Consider the following 16,682-nt stretch of genomic DNA (forward strand, 5'->3'; position numbering starts at 1 on the left):
TGTCTCATCGCAAGCCTCCGCACAGCGCCCCATCGCACGCGAGCTATCGCTCGCAGTGCGCGCGCGAGATCGCTCGCTGGGCGCGCTGGCTCGCTCGCTGTGCGCGCGATCCATCGCTCGCTGGGGCGCGACATCGCTCGCTGGGCGAGCGACATCGCGCGCTGCGCGCGCGAGCCATCGCTCGCTGGCGCGAGCCATCGCTCGCTGGTGCGCGACATCGCTCGCTGGGCGAGCGACATCGCGCGCTGCGCGCGCGAGCAGTGCTGGGCGCAGCGCTCGTGGCACGCGAGCTTGCGCTCGCTGCGCGCGAGGCTGCGCGCACTTGTGCGAGGCAGCGCGCGTTGTGGCGCAGCTCGCTTGCTGCCCACACGCGACTGCCTTGGCTCGCCCTTCGCCCATGCCCATTCGTTCATTGCTCGTGGCACACGACACAAGGCAGGGCTGCTGCCTTGTGCTCGTGCACTACGCCCTTGCTCATTGCATTCGTGCCGCACGGGCGACGAGCTCCCTTGCTCGTCGTCGCATGCCCGCATTATACAACACCCCTTAAGGGTAACACGAAGCGTCCATTGCTTCGTGCGTGCAAGTTATTTGAACGAATCGCATAAAAATTTAAAAATTTATATTTAAAATTAATGACAAATTAATAAATATTATTAATTTCATAATTTTAGGGCGAAAAAATCGAAAATTTATTATCCAATTGATTTCCGATTGATATGGATTCAAGTCTAGGTCATAAAAATTTAAAATTTATCGTAAATTTACAACTTTTATGGTGGTTTTTAATCATAGGTTTCTAATTAAATTACAATTAATTATGAAAATCAAATTAATTCTAAATTATTCTAATTTTCAACAAATTAATCATAATTACAAATTAGATTGCATAATTAACAAGACTAGGCATTCAAACTTGTTAAACATATGCAGTAGGTCAATCAAAAATTCAAGATTTATCAACAGGAATCGCAAATATTTAATTTAACATCTTAAATTTACGAAATTTTGCATTCGAAAAACTAAAACCTTCGAAAAGTCATAGTTAGGCTTCGAATTTGAGAATTCTGGGTTCGGCAGAAAAATACTATTTTTGTCAAAATTTTAGAATGCCTTTTACATGCGGAATTGACACAAAAATCACTCAATTCGGATGAGTAATGAAGAAACTGCCGAAAAACTGCGTACATATAATTAAATAAACGCAATTTGCAATTAATTAACAATTACGAAAATTAATCACCCCTTTTAATTCTTGCAAATTTGTAATATTTAACCATGTTCATGCAATTTAGATTATGAAAATAATAAGGGGCTCGTGATACCACTGTTAGGTTATGATACATATGACTTTACATAGATCATGCGGAAACAACCATTAACCCAGGACAACATATTATTTACACATAATCATATAGCATAATTTAGATGCATACTCTTTGTTGCGTGCCCTCCCTAGCTGCGCCCGAACCGAACAAGAACAAGTCTTTTAGGACTCCAAGTGTCGTCCCTCCGTAGATAGTCCACAGCACGTCCGGATCCGCCTTAAGATTGACCAACTAGAATCGCCCTTAAGGTACTAGAAAATTTCGGCACTTTTGAGCAAGATGTGTGTTTGATTTTCTCTCAAAAAACTCACTTTTGAATACTTTGAAACTTGTATATAAATTATGACCCCTAGGCCTTTATTTATAGAGTTATGGAAAAGGAATCGTAATCCTAGTAGGATGCGAATTAATTGGAATTAGAATCCTACATGAATTCTATTTAATTAATTTATCCAATTAGGAATAGAAACTTAATCATACACTGACTCTTGTAGATTCAGGAATCACGCATGAGCACAAACTCACACACACACGGCAGCCACAAGGGCTGCCCCATGCGCGTGCGAGCAGCAGCCCGCGCAGCACGGCCCACGCAGCCGTGGCCCTTGGCGCGCGCTGGGCCTGCCTTGCGGTAGGCCTGGGCGCTGCCTTGGCTGGGCTTGTGGCGCGCATGCTTGCTGGGCGATGGCCCCGGCTTCGTGCTGGGCCTTCGTCCGGCAAGCCTCGTCCGATGCTAATTCGTACGATACGCTTCCGATTAAATTTCCATTTCCGGAATCTATTTCCGATACGAACAATATTTAATATTTCCGATTCCGGAATTAATTTCCGTTTCGAACAAATATTTAATATTTCCGTTTCCGGAATTATTTTCCGATTCCGGTAATATTTCCGATTCTGACAATATTTCCGTTTCCGGTAATATTTCCGATTCTGGTAATATTTCCATTTCCAATAATATTTTCCGATACGTACCATGTTTCCGTTTCCGGCAACATCTACGACTTGGATAATATTCATATTTCCGATACGATCCATATTTCCGTTTCCGGCAATATCATCGTTTCCGGAGTATTCATTTCTTGCCTGTGACGATCTTAGCTCCCACTGAAACCAAGATCCGTCGGTTCCGAATATTCATAGATGGAGTATTTAATGCCATTAAATACTTGATCCGTTTACGTACTATTTGTGTGACCCTACGGGTTCAGTCAAGAGTAAGCTGTGGATTAATATCATTAATTCCACTTGAACTGAAGCGGCCTCTAGCTAGGCATTCAGCTCACTTGATCTCACTGAATTATTAACTTGTTAATTAATACTGAACCGCATTTATTAGACTTAACATAGAATGCATACTTGGACCAAGGGCATTATTTCCTTCAGTCTCCCACTTGTCCTTAGGGACAAGTGTGCATTTCCTAATTCCTTTGTCGCTCGATGCTTGCTCTTGAACATAAGGTAAGAGTTGTCATCCTTATTATGTCCAGAGGTGTTCCTCGGTTTCAGAGTTCAACTGATCAAATAAACAGATAATCATAGCCTATGATTCATCCGAGCACGGCCATGCATTTCACAGTTTCTAGCTCTCCGAGTGGCCTTGTACAACTTTTAAGCATCTCATCCCGATTTATGGGAGGACAATCCCAATCTTGCGATCTTGAGATTAGACTTCGTTTGATAGGTGATTACCTGAGCGTTGCCTTTATAGCCTCCTTTTACGGTGCGACGGTTGGTCAACGTCAAAGCAACTAGTTCTCAAACAAGTAATCTCAAATCACTCAGGTATTGAGGATTTAGTGTCTAATAATTTAATGAAATTTACTTATGACAGACTTTCATCTCTTACAGTAAAGTTTCATAGGTCTTGTCCGATACTAGTCTTCCCAAAGTAAGTATCTATGCAAATGATTATGACATTGCCATGTCCACATAGTTCAAGAAACAGAACTACTAGTCATCTTGCATTCTAATCGTCTAACGTTTTCTATGCGTCCAATTTTATAGAAAACTCCGATTAGGGACCATTTTCAACCTTTGACATTCAAGTTCACTTGATAGACATTTCTTAGTCACAGGACTGGTCCTGACAGTCTATCTTGAATATATCGTCAAGTTGAAGGGACTCATCATTTAATAAACCACAAATTAAATGGAAAAATGAATTTCTTTCATTTATTGTGAATGATTAACCAATAATGTTTTACAAAGATTTAAACTCTAAAACTTTAAAACATTAAACAGAGACATCAAAGCCATTCTCCAATATGCTTGATTCCCATAGCTGCAGTGTGCGAGTTGTGCTTCGCTTGCGGCAGAGGTTTAGTTAATGGATCTGATATGTTGTCATCAGTTCCAATTTTGCTTATCTCGACTTCTTTTCTTTCAACGAACTCTCGTAGAAGGTGAAATCTACGAAGTACATGCTTGACTCTCTGGTGGTGTCTAGGCTCTTTTGCCTGTGCAATAGCTCCGTTATTATCACAATACAGGGCTATTGGTCCTTTAATGGAGGGGACTACACCAAGTTCTCCTATGAACTTCCTTAGCCATATAGCTTCCTTTGCTGCTTCATGTGCAGCAATGTACTCCGCTTCAGTTGTAGAATCCGCAATGGTGCTTTTCTTAGCACTTTTCCAGCTTACTGCTCCTCCGTTGAGGTAGAAGACAAACCCAGACTGTGATCTGAAATCATCTTTGTCGGTTTGGAAACTTGCGTCCGTATAGCCTTTAACAATTAATTCATCATCTCCACCATAGACCAGGAAGTCATCTTTGTGCCTTTTCAGGTACTTCAGAATGTTCTTGGCAGCAGTCCAATGCGCCTCTCCTGGGTCTGACTGGTATCTGCTCGTAGCACTGAGTGCGTACGCAACATCCGGGCGTGTACATATCATAGTATACATTATTGAACCAATCAATGATGCATATGGAATCCCACTCATTCGTCTACGCTCATCAAGTGTTTTTGGGCACTGAGTCTTGCTTAGAGTCATTCCATGAGACATGGGTAGGTAGCCTCGCTTGGAGTCCGCCATCTTGAACCTATCAAGCACCTTATTGATATAAGTGCTTTGACTAAGTCCAATCATCTTTTTAGATCTATCTCTGTAAATCTTGATGCCCAATATGTACTGTGCTTCTCCTAGATCCTTCATCGAAAAACATTTCCCAAGCCAAATCTTGACAGAGTTCAACATAGGAATGTCATTTCCGATAAGCAATATGTCGTCGACATATAATACTAGGAAAGCAATTTTGCTCCCACTGACCTTCTTGTATACACAAGATTCGTCTGCGTTCTTGATGAAACCAAAGTCACTGACTGCTTCATCAAAACGTATATTCCAGCTCCTGGATGCCTGCTTCAATCCGTAGATTGACTTCTTTAGCTTGCATACCTTTTTAGCATTCTTTGGATCCTCAAAACCTTCAGGCTGTGTCATAAACACAGTTTCTGTTAAAACGCCGTTTTAAGAAAGCAGTTTTGACATCCATCTGCCATATTTCGTAATCGTAATATGCAGCGATTGCTAACATTATTCGAATAGACTTTAGCATTGCAACTGGTGAAAAGGTTTCATCGTAATCCACACCGTGGACTTGCCTGTAACCTTTTGCAACCAATCTAGCTTTGAAAACTTCAAGTTTCCCATCCTTGTCCTTTTTCAGTTTGAAAACCCATTTGCTTCCAATGGCTTGGTAGCCATCTGGCAAATCGACCAAATCCCATACTTGGTTTTCAGACATGGAGTCTAATTCAGATTGCATGGCTTCTTGCCACTGCTTGGAGCTAGGGCTCGTCATAGCTTGCTTGTAAGTCGCAGGTTCATCACTTTCAAGTAATAGAACGTCATAGCTCTCGTTCGTCAAAATACCTAAGTACCTTTCCGGTTGAGATCTATATCTTTGCGATCTACGCGGGGTAACATTTCTAGATTGACCATGATTCTCACCAGATTCTTCTAAAGATCTCTGAGTTTCATCCTGAATGTCATCTTGAGCATTCTCTAGAGTTTGTTGTTCGACTCGAATTTCTTCGAGGTCTACTTTTCTCCCACTTGTCATTTTGGAAATGTGATCCTTCTCCAAAAGGACACCATCTCGAGCAACAAACACTTTGTTCTCAGATGTATTGTAGAAGTAATACCCCTTTGTTTCCTTTGGATAGCCCACAAGGATACATTTGTCAGATTTTGGATGAAGTTTGTCTGAAATTAATCGTTTGACGTATACTTCACATCCCCAAATCTTAAGAAAAGACACATTTGGAGGCTTTCCAAACCATAATTCGTATGGAGTCTTTTCGACAGCTTTAGACGGAGCTCTATTTATAGTGAGTGCAGCTGTATTTAGTGCATGTCCCCAAAATTCTAATGGAAGTTCGGCCTGACCCATCATTGACCTGACCATGTCTAGCAAGGTTCTGTTCCTCCGTTCTGACACACCGTTCCATTGTGGTGTTCCAGGAGGAGTCAATTCTGATAGAATTCCACATTCTTTCAGATGGTCATCAAATTCATAGCTCAGATATTCACCGCCTCTATCAGACCGCAGTGCCTTAATCTTCTTGCCTAATTGATTCTCTACTTCACTCTGAAATTCCTTGAATTTGTCAAAGGATTCAGACTTATGCTTCATTAGGTAGACATAACCATACCTACTGAAGTCATCAGTGAAAGTGATAAAGTAGCTGAAACCACCTCTAGCATTTGTACTCATTGGTCCACATACATCTGTATGGATTAAACCCAATAGTTCATTTGCTCTTTCTCCAACTTTAGAGAAAGGTTGCTTTGTTATTTTGCCAAGTAAACATGATTCGCATTTACCATAATCCTCTAAGTCAAATGGTTCTAGAATTCCTTCCCTTTGAAGTCTTTCTAAGCGTTTCAAGTTTATATGGCCTAATCGACAATGCCACAGATAGGTGAGATCTGAATCATCCTTTTTGGCCTTTTTGGTATTTATGTTATATACTTGTTTGTCGTGATCTAATAAATAAAGTCCATTGACTAATCTAGCAGATCCATAAAACATCTCTTTAAAATAAAACGAACAACTATTGTCTTTTATTATAAAGGAAAATCCCTTAGCATCTAAGCAAGAAACTGAAATGATGTTTTTAGTAAGACTTGGAACATGGAAACATTCTTCCAGTTCCAAAACTAGCCCGGAGGGCAACGACAAATAGTAAGTTCCTACGGCTAATGCAGCAATCCGTGCTCCATTTCCCACTCGTAGGTCGACTTCTCCCTTGCTTAACTTTCTACTTCTTCTTAGTCCCTGTGGATTGGAACATAAGTGTGAGCCACAACCTGTATCTAATACCCAAGAAGTTGAATTAGCAAGTATACAGTCTATAACGAAAATACCTGAAGATGGAACGACTGTTCCGTTCTTCTGATCTTCCTTTAGCTTTGGACATTCTCTTTTGTAATGGCCTATTCCATCACAATAAAGACAGCTTGATGTGGACTTGTCCTGCTTTGATTTAGCATTGCCCTTGGACTTTCCACCTTTCTTGAATGGTCTCTTTCTAGCCTTGAGTAAATCTTTGGCTTCACAGTCCAGTACTATTTCAGCCTTTCTGACAAGGTGAATAAATTCTGCAACTGTTTCTTCTCTTGGTTCACTTAGGTATTGTTGCTTGAAGCGACCAAACCCACTGTGTAGTGAATTGAGCAAGACAGAGACTGCCATCCTTTCGCTTATTGGTGTTCCTAGTAGACTTAGGCGATCAAAATATGAACACATAAGATCCACATGGAACCTCAGTGGGACGCCTACCCTCTGTTTAGTGCGAAGGAGCTGAACATGTGTTTCTTGGACCTCCATCCTATAACACCTGTTGGGAGAACTAACCTTTAGCCCAGACATTGATTCAATCAACTCATGGACGTTCAGGTCCCTGTCCTCCGTACTTCCACGACAGATATCCCTCAGATTCTTGATGAGCGTAAAAGGTTCATAGGCTACAAACCTTCTAGCCCAATCATCAGGGATATTGTTCAGCATGAGACTCATAACCTTTTTGAGATCCGCATCCCAGGCGTAAAATCTCTCAGGGGTCATGTCTCTGGCATAGTAGCTTGGCATGGGATGTGATAGTACATACTCAAGTCCATTGAGTTTGACTATTTCAACTAGCTTAGCTTCCCATTCAAGAAAATTTGTCAGGTTCAGCTTGACCATAAGCTCAGAACCCATGATGATGTTTTGATTGTTGTTTGCCATATTAAAAACTACAATTGAAAAGAATAAACAAATAAATAACCATTCACAGTTTCTCTTAATAAACTTAAATTCTAGCATACATGCATAATTCAATGTTTATTAAGCATTTTATTCAAGTTATGTGTTCCGGCAGGTGTGAATAAAATGATTCCAAGATCCTAAAATCATTGAAGAACTAAGCACAGTTTGTCGACTTAATCCTAGAACATCTTAGGTAAGCAAAAGCCTTTTGCTAATAGTCTAGAAACTATTCTTGGTTGATAGGTACGTCTAAGAACTTATTAGGTAAACCTATCGAATTTGCCACGACATAAAAGGACTCCTTACTTATATCGTTGAGTTTCACCAAAACTAACATGTACTCACAATTATTTGTGTACCTTGCCCCTTTAGGACCAATAAGTAACACCTCGCTGAGCGAAAACTATTACTAGATTGATGTAAAGGATATCCAAGCAAGTGTATATTTTGGCATGGCACCTTTTAACTCAATTTTTAAGTTTGGAACTTAAGGCTCTTACTATGTTGGTTAGATTTTAAGTGAACTAAAATCCTTAATCATGCAACATAATCAAGCTTATGATCTCATGCATTTTAAGACATATTTAAAGCAATAAATAACTTAAAACATGCATAAGATATTTGTGATCTAGTATGGCCCGACTTCATCTTGAAGCTTTGACTTCAAAGTCCGTCTTGAAAATCTCCGTGGGAGGCACCATTTTCTTCAAATAGGATAAGCTATAACTAATTACAACTATTTGATGGTACGCAGACCATTTTGAATTGAAAAATAACTTTTGGTGCTTTAGACCAATTACATTCAAATTAATGGTACGCAGACCATATTTTCTATCCTATTTGGGCCATACTAGTCACTTCATAACCTGCAAAACAGTACATGTACAATATATATACCATTCATCCATTCATTATCATGAATGGCCCACATAGCTGGTTAGTAAAACACATTATGCATCACGTAAACATTTGCAGCAATTAATCAAGGGCACCAATAATCTACCAATTATTCAGTCCTTATTAATTCTAATCGAGTTGTTTTAACCTTAAGGATTTGTAGACCTAATCAAGAGTTTATGACTAAAAAGCGCTCCCACTCAAACCAATAAATTCATATGCTTTACTAATTTTAAACATAAAATTGTATTTCTAGTCTAACCGGAAACATACAAATTTAATTAAAATTTAAAGCTCATATAACTTTATAATTGAATCCAAAAATTTAATTTAATTTCAGTCGCATTTAAATTAATTCATGATTTTAATTTTAGTAAAATAATTAGAATAAATTCCATTTATTATAATTATAATATTCAAAATTAAAATCCAAGAAATTAATTCAAATTATTAATTTTAAAATTAATTAAAATTACGTGAACTGAAATTTTCAAATTAAACATTCAAAACGATCTAATCGTAACGCAAACACCCTACGCGTTGCACGCCCATGGGCCGTACGCACACAGCCATTGCTGGCCATGTGCGCGCAGCCCATGCGCTCGTCGCATAGCTGCTGCTGTCTCATCGCAAGCCTCCGCACAGCGCCCCATCGCACGCGAGCTATCGCTCGCAGTGCGCGCGCGAGATCGCTCGCTGGGCGCGCTGGCTCGCTCGCTGTGCGCGCGAGCCATCGCTCGCTGGGGCGCGACATCGCTCGCTGGGCGAGCGACATCGCGCGCTGCGCGCGCGAGCCATCGCTCGCTGGCGCGAGCCATCGCTCGCTGGTGCGCGACATCGCTCGCTGGGCGAGCGACATCGCGCGCTGCGCGCGCGAGCAGTGCTGGGCGCAGCGCTCGTGGCACGCGAGCTTGCGCTCGCTGCGCGCGAGGCTGCGCGCACTTGTGCGAGGCAGCGCGCGTTGTGGCGCAGCTCGCTTGCTGCCCACACGCGACTGCCTTGGCTCGCCCTTCGCCCATGCCCATTCGTTCATTGCTCGTGGCACACGACACAAGGCAGGGCTGCTGCCTTGTGCTCGTGCACTACGCCCTTGCTCATTGCATTCGTGCCGCACGGGCGACGAGCTCCCTTGCTCGTCGTCGCATGCCCGCATTATACAACACCCCTTAAGGGTAACACGAAGCGTCCATTGCTTCGTGCGTGCAAGTTATTTGAACGAATCGCATAAAAATTTAAAAATTTATATTTAAAATTAATGACAAATTAATAAATATTATTAATTTCATAATTTTAGGGCGAAAAATCGAAAATTTATTATCCAATTGATTTCCGATTGATATGGATTCAAGTCTAGGTCATAAAAATTTAAAATTTATCGTAAATTTACAACTTTTATGGTGGTTTTTAATCATAGGTTTCTAATTAAATTACAATTAATTATGAAAATCAAATTAATTCTAAATTATTCTAATTTTCAACAAATTAATCATAATTACAAATTAGATTGCATAATTAACAAGACTAGGCATTCAAACTTGTTAAACATATGCAGTAGGTCAATCAAAAATTCAAGATTTATCAACAGGAATCGCAAATATTTAATTTAACATCTTAAATTTACGAAATTTTGCATTCGAAAAACTAAAACCTTCGAAAAGTCATAGTTAGGCTTCGAATTTGAGAATTCTGGGTTCGGCAGAAAAACACTATTTTTGTCAAAATTTTAGAATGCCTTTTACATGCGGAATTGACACAAAAATCACTCAATTCGGATGAGTAATGAAGAAACTGCCGAAAAACTGCGTACATATAATTAAATAAACGCAATTTGCAATTAATTAACAATTACGAAAATTAATCACCCCTTTTAATTCTTGCAAATTTGTAATATTTAACCATGTTCATGCAATTTAGATTATGAAAATAATAAGGGGCTCGTGATACCACTGTTAGGTTATGATACATATGACTTTACATAGATCATGCGGAAACAACCATTAACCCAGGACAACATATTATTTACACATAATCATATAGCATAATTTAGATGCATACTCTTTGTTGCGTGCCCTCCCTAGCTGCGCCCGAACCGAACAAGAACAAGTCTTTTAGGACTCCAAGTGTCGTCCCTCCGTAGATAGTCCACAGCACGTCCGGATCCGCCTTAAGATTGACCAACTAGAATCGCCCTTAAGGTACTAGAAAATTTCGGCACTTTTGAGCAAGATGTGTGTTTGATTTTCTCTCAAAAAACTCACTTTTGAATACTTTGAAACTTGTATATAAATTATGACCCCTAGGCCTTTATTTATAGAGTTATGGAAAAGGAATCGTAATCCTAGTAGGATGCGAATTAATTGGAATTAGAATCCTACATGAATTCTATTTAATTAATTTATCCAATTAGGAATAGAAACTTAATCATACACTGACTCTTGTAGATTCAGGAATCACGCATGAGCACAAACTCACACACACACGGCAGCCACAAGGGCTGCCCATGCGCGTGCGAGCAGCAGCCCGCGCAGCACGGCCCACGCAGCCGTGGCCCTTGGCGCGCGCTGGGCCTGCCTTGCGGTAGGCCTGGGCGCTGCCTTGGCTGGGCTTGTGGCGCGCATGCTTGCTGGGCGATGGCCCCGGCTTCGTGCTGGGCCTTCGTCCGGCAAGCCTCGTCCGATGCTAATTCGTACGATACGCTTCCGATTAAATTTCCATTTCCGGAATCTATTTCCGATACGAACAATATTTAATATTTCCGATTCCGGAATTAATTTCCGTTTCGAACAAATATTTAATATTTCCGTTTCCGGAATTATTTTCCGATTCCGGTAATATTTCCGATTCTGACAATATTTCCGTTTCCGGTAATATTTCCGATTCTGGTAATATTTCCATTTCCAATAATATTTTCCGATACGTACCATGTTTCCGTTTCCGGCAACATCTACGACTTGGATAATATTCATATTTCCGATACGATCCATATTTCCGTTTCCGGCAATATCATCGTTTCCGGAGTATTCATTTCTTGCCTGTGACGATCTTAGCTCCCACTGAAACCAAGATCCGTCGGTTCCGAATATTCATAGATGGAGTATTTAATGCCATTAAATACTTGATCCGTTTACGTACTATTTGTGTGACCCTACGGGTTCAGTCAAGAGTAAGCTGTGGATTAATATCATTAATTCCACTTGAACTGAAGCGGCCTCTAGCTAGGCATTCAGCTCACTTGATCTCACTGAATTATTAACTTGTTAATTAATACTGAACCGCATTTATTAGACTTAACATAGAATGCATACTTGGACCAAGGGCATTATTTCCTTCATAATTTTACTTGAGTCTTGAATGTGTTGATCACAAGTCCTAATGATCCTAAAAGAAGTATTGTTCGGTTGTTCGTTTACTAAATGTCTTGCTTGATCGAGTCAGCTTTGTGAATAAAATATTAATAAACGTAAAGTACAATATGAACAAGCTTCAATTCAAAACTCTTGGAACATATATATCTTGAGTATTAACAATGGGGGAGGAGTACCTTACCAAGGGGTTTGTACTCCTATGTATGATACAAGACGTTGTTTCATTTCTTTTACGCGCTGGAATTTCGTCGGTATGGTCCGACAATTGGGTTATTATTATTATGATTTTGGTGTTTGGTGGGCTCCCAACACCCGTCCAAGGGGAAATTTCTTTTATAGGCATGTTCGAAGATTATTCTAATTTATCAATGAGTCAAGAGTCATGCCAAGAGTCGAGTCTTGTCCTCATGACTAACTGTTTACTTAGTTGGCTTTTGCATGTGTTTTAATTTATTGTTGGAATGAAGCATGTTAGATATAATATTTCATTCTAGATTGTTTGTACTCATCTTTTTGCTCATTACGTGCTTTGTGTTTTGGTCATGGCCTTTGCCTTAATGACCCTATGATGATCCATCATTTGCACTTGCATTGTTGGGGAGTAGAATATTAATAACAGGTTGGTAGAGATGACTTACAAGAGAAGTTATCTGGCAAGGGGATTGGTTGAGCGAGTTGTTTTCTCTTGCATTGTTTTTAAACTCTATTCGTTTAATTAGTCTAGACTATAACATTTTCAATTAGTTAATGGATTTTGATTTTAAGTATTTTGGTTTGGGTCGTTATGGTTCCAACTTGTATGGAGGCCATTAACTATTATTTATTGTTTGAAAGTTAGTTATTTCGCTGCGTAATTCTGGTACTAGCCTTAACCGTTATCACGGTGGCGGTAATACTTTAGTAATTCCTTTATTTTAAGTTGGAAAATGCTTTTATAAAAGCAAGGAATTATTAGGGTGTTACATGGTGTGCATAAATGACAAAGATTGCAGTTGATAGTTTTGGTGTTGACGTAACGCTGAGTAGGGGTGAACACAAAAGGTACCTTGTCAAAATTCCAGGAACCAGAACGTGCTAGAAATGTTCCTAGAATTTTGAAATGTAACCGTAATTCCTGAAAATGTGAAAAAGGAACGTCCAAGGTACCTGTCATTTTATAGATTTAAATAAAATTGTATCCAACTTACTAAAAGCAATATAATTTATGATTTGGGCTTTGGTTGGTTTATAACTTGGGCTTAAGTTGTTAATTTGTTATTTTATATTTATATTTTCAAAAAATGAGCTTGTGTTATAAATATATTGTATTGTGGATGCCCATTATACCCCTGACGTCCTTATCCTATATAATACATGTATATGTACATATTATATTGATTAGAATAAGATGATAACCCCCAGTTTCTCTCTTCCTCTTTCTCCCTTTCTCCCTAATTTCATAACACATTATCAGCACCATCGCTCACCGACAGGAGATAGCAATGGGAACGAAAAGGAAAAGAAAAGGAGATAATAATCATTAATGTAAGTTTAGATTTTAATTGTCTGATTATTTAAATTTGATGGTTATCACTCCCGTTGATAATCGTTGGCCGCAATCAAAGTAAACTGCAAGATTAAACCCCCCCCAATGGTACGCCAATTCTGATTCTTTATAAAATTTAGTTTTCTCTTGTTTTTATAATTCTTTAACTTTTATTTGTTGATACATATATGTGGACATGCGGTACTATTTGTTAAAGATTATCTTTTCATATTAGTTTCTTTGTGGCGGTAAGATTTGATTTATTTCTTACGGTTATTTATGGATAAATAATTCATATTGCCGATATTGGATTTTTATTTATTTATATTTTTAGTTTGTTTTCCTAGATTACGAAATGTACTCGTTCAATAATTAGAATAGTCATTGACTCATTGGACACGGTTCATGCACATAAAATCAGAGAGTAATCGTAGGCTTTATGCGACTATGCGAGTACAAGGTAGTTACCCTTTTGAAGATGACAACAACATTTATTTTAGATTCATGATTTATACTGATTTTAATTATGAAAATCTGATGATTTACTTATGTTATTTGTTTTTATAATTTAATGTGTTAAAGAGATGGTTATATAACTCAATTAGAGGCTGTTGATTTCTGAACTTCCCCCGAAGGGACTATCTAAGTCTAAAAGTGTCTCTCGTATATATATATAATGACAATAGATTATGAAAAGTCGTGTTTGTGAATTTGGAGAAATTGGTTTTAGACAACCATTTGAACATGGTTGATTGCTTGATCACCTCTCATATATAGAGGAAATAACTAGACATTATGTTATAAAAGTCTAAGAATGTCTCTCATATATAATGAGAATAGATCATGAAGAGATATATTTATTGGGTAGAACAATTGCTCCCACAATAATTAAGAATATAATATATGCAAGTATCAGGGGGAGATAGCTTTTAAGTTTACAAAATAGTGGTGTATTGATTAAAATGATACATGGATGTTAAATGTGGTACAAGTTTTGTTCATAAATCGTTTACTCTTTTTATGAACACGAGTACAAGTTTATGATATTATTCTCTCATCCCGAAAATGAAGAAAGAAGAATGTTTATTGAACTTGATATGTACCACAATTACAATGCATAGTCCAGAAGAGTATAAGCTATCTTTCCATAAGTGTGTTGGATTGTCTTGCCATTACAAATGAGACACTAGTTTGTGTCGTTATATCATATCACAATATGTTCAAATTATAGTATTTTATAATTATAGTGATCACTTTGGGAAGATAACCAGTAGTTATCGAATGAAATATTTTACATGATATTATATACGTACGATGTGATAATTCAAGCCATCTGGGTTTAAGAACACCCGTTATGAGAATTTGAAAATTCTTGTCAAATAAAAATTTATGTGCTGACATTCCTCATATGTTGTATATATTCAAAGGCAAGACATAATGATGAGGTTGAGTTGTATTTCAATCGAATAGTTATAATGAATCGATTGAGAAAATAAATACAAGAGATATTAATAGCTTTGAAAACTTTTATAATGATAGGTGATATGAAGTTCACCATGATAGTCAGTGACCTGATGTTCACCAGAATGATAGTAGGTGACTTGAATATCACCACGAAGTTTACAAATGTTTTATGATTGATTTAAATATCGTAAATCTCTTGATTGGGGCAATCATATGTCAACACGAAATGAGAAAATATGAAGAAAAAATAAAATACAACTGCACAGTGTATCTACTCCCCATGATCAATGTTAATCTCCAGAAGAGAACGAAAGTATGAAGTATATATTAAAATACACGCTGAAAAGTGTATTATTAGTTGGCGAAAGATTTTATGCCCCATAATATATTGAAAATATTTTCCCAACTTAGGGGGAGACGAGCTAGAATAAGTTGGCAAAATTGGAAGATAATATATCGATCCCCATTTGAGTAAGTGTAAATGTCAACTGTATGTCCTCGAAGTATGTTTGGACATAAATATCTATGACTTGATTATGTTAAATTGTTACATGTTCAGATGCATAAATGTGTATAATGGTCATAGTGCTCGATGTTACTATAATGATCTTGCCAATATTTATTTAAATCTCTACACCTGAAGTGTATATTATTTATACGGTTCCAAATAGTGATGAAATATAGATTTGTTTATATGAAAAGGGCAAGATAATGCAGTTGATGATATTATTGAAAAGAAAGAAAACACTATTATAGTGTATGAAATACCCTTGAAATGGTATAGATATCTGAACTATAATAGATGGCCCATGAGAAGAGCTAAATGGTACCTATTGAATAAGTATTCAGATATCATTAATGAATAGCATGCAAAGTATATGTTGAAGAATTTTGATGATACCGGTAGATGATGGAACCGAAACATAATGCATATGCGAGAAATAATGGATTGAATAGGGGATTGTAAATCCGTGTCTATTTCGATATAGACATAACTATAACGATCAAATGAGCTCATGGACCTAAAGTCCAACAAGTTATGGATTTGAAATATCCACAATGTAAAATGTTTTGCATTTGAGTCTTACATTCATAAACATGTGTAGTTATAGATAAATGCATCATTTATCATACATTTAGTTTGTTTTTATGTTTTATCATGGTATGATGTAGATTTATCCAGTTATAATTTCATATTAAATGTTTCAAAACTATTATGATGTCGTATATAAATATGCATCCAAATAATGATAAGACGGATTTGCAACTTTATGAATATTATAAGAGGAGTTTCTTACTCCAATGGGCTAATAATTGCGAAAGAAATATATAATGTTGATTTAATAACATGTTATGAATCATGCAAATAAGAAAAGTTCCTGAAGAACTTATACGTGATGTTTTTAAACATCTAGCCCTTTAAGTTTTACATATATGAATGTCATAACATTGATCAAATATTATCAAAACTCTAAAAGAGTGTTTTTGAAATGTCATATCAAGTTCTCAACCAGTAGTTTGAGTACTTAAGACTTATGAAATATACATATTAATTTGTTCGCGAAAGAATTCTTGTTCAAATATGAATTGATTCAAAATATGAGATAAAAGTAAGTAATGCCCTTACATTGAGTTTTATTTTATGGTCCAGAAGAACCATAAATTACATTATTAGTTATATAGCCTAAGTTGGACAGTGGCTTTATTATTTATCATGTTTCCATGAAAATATGACTAGAGAAATTTTGATCAACATTGATGATTAATACTATTTATGACCTCCAGAAGAAGGTTTAAGGATACATTTTGTAATATTATGTACAAGAAAATATATTTATTTCAGGT

The sequence above is a fragment of the Spinacia oleracea genome, chromosome 1 (genome assembly GCF_020520425.1).
Source record: "Spinacia oleracea cultivar Varoflay chromosome 1, BTI_SOV_V1, whole genome shotgun sequence".
NCBI classification, from domain to species: domain Eukaryota; kingdom Viridiplantae; phylum Streptophyta; class Magnoliopsida; order Caryophyllales; family Amaranthaceae; genus Spinacia; species Spinacia oleracea.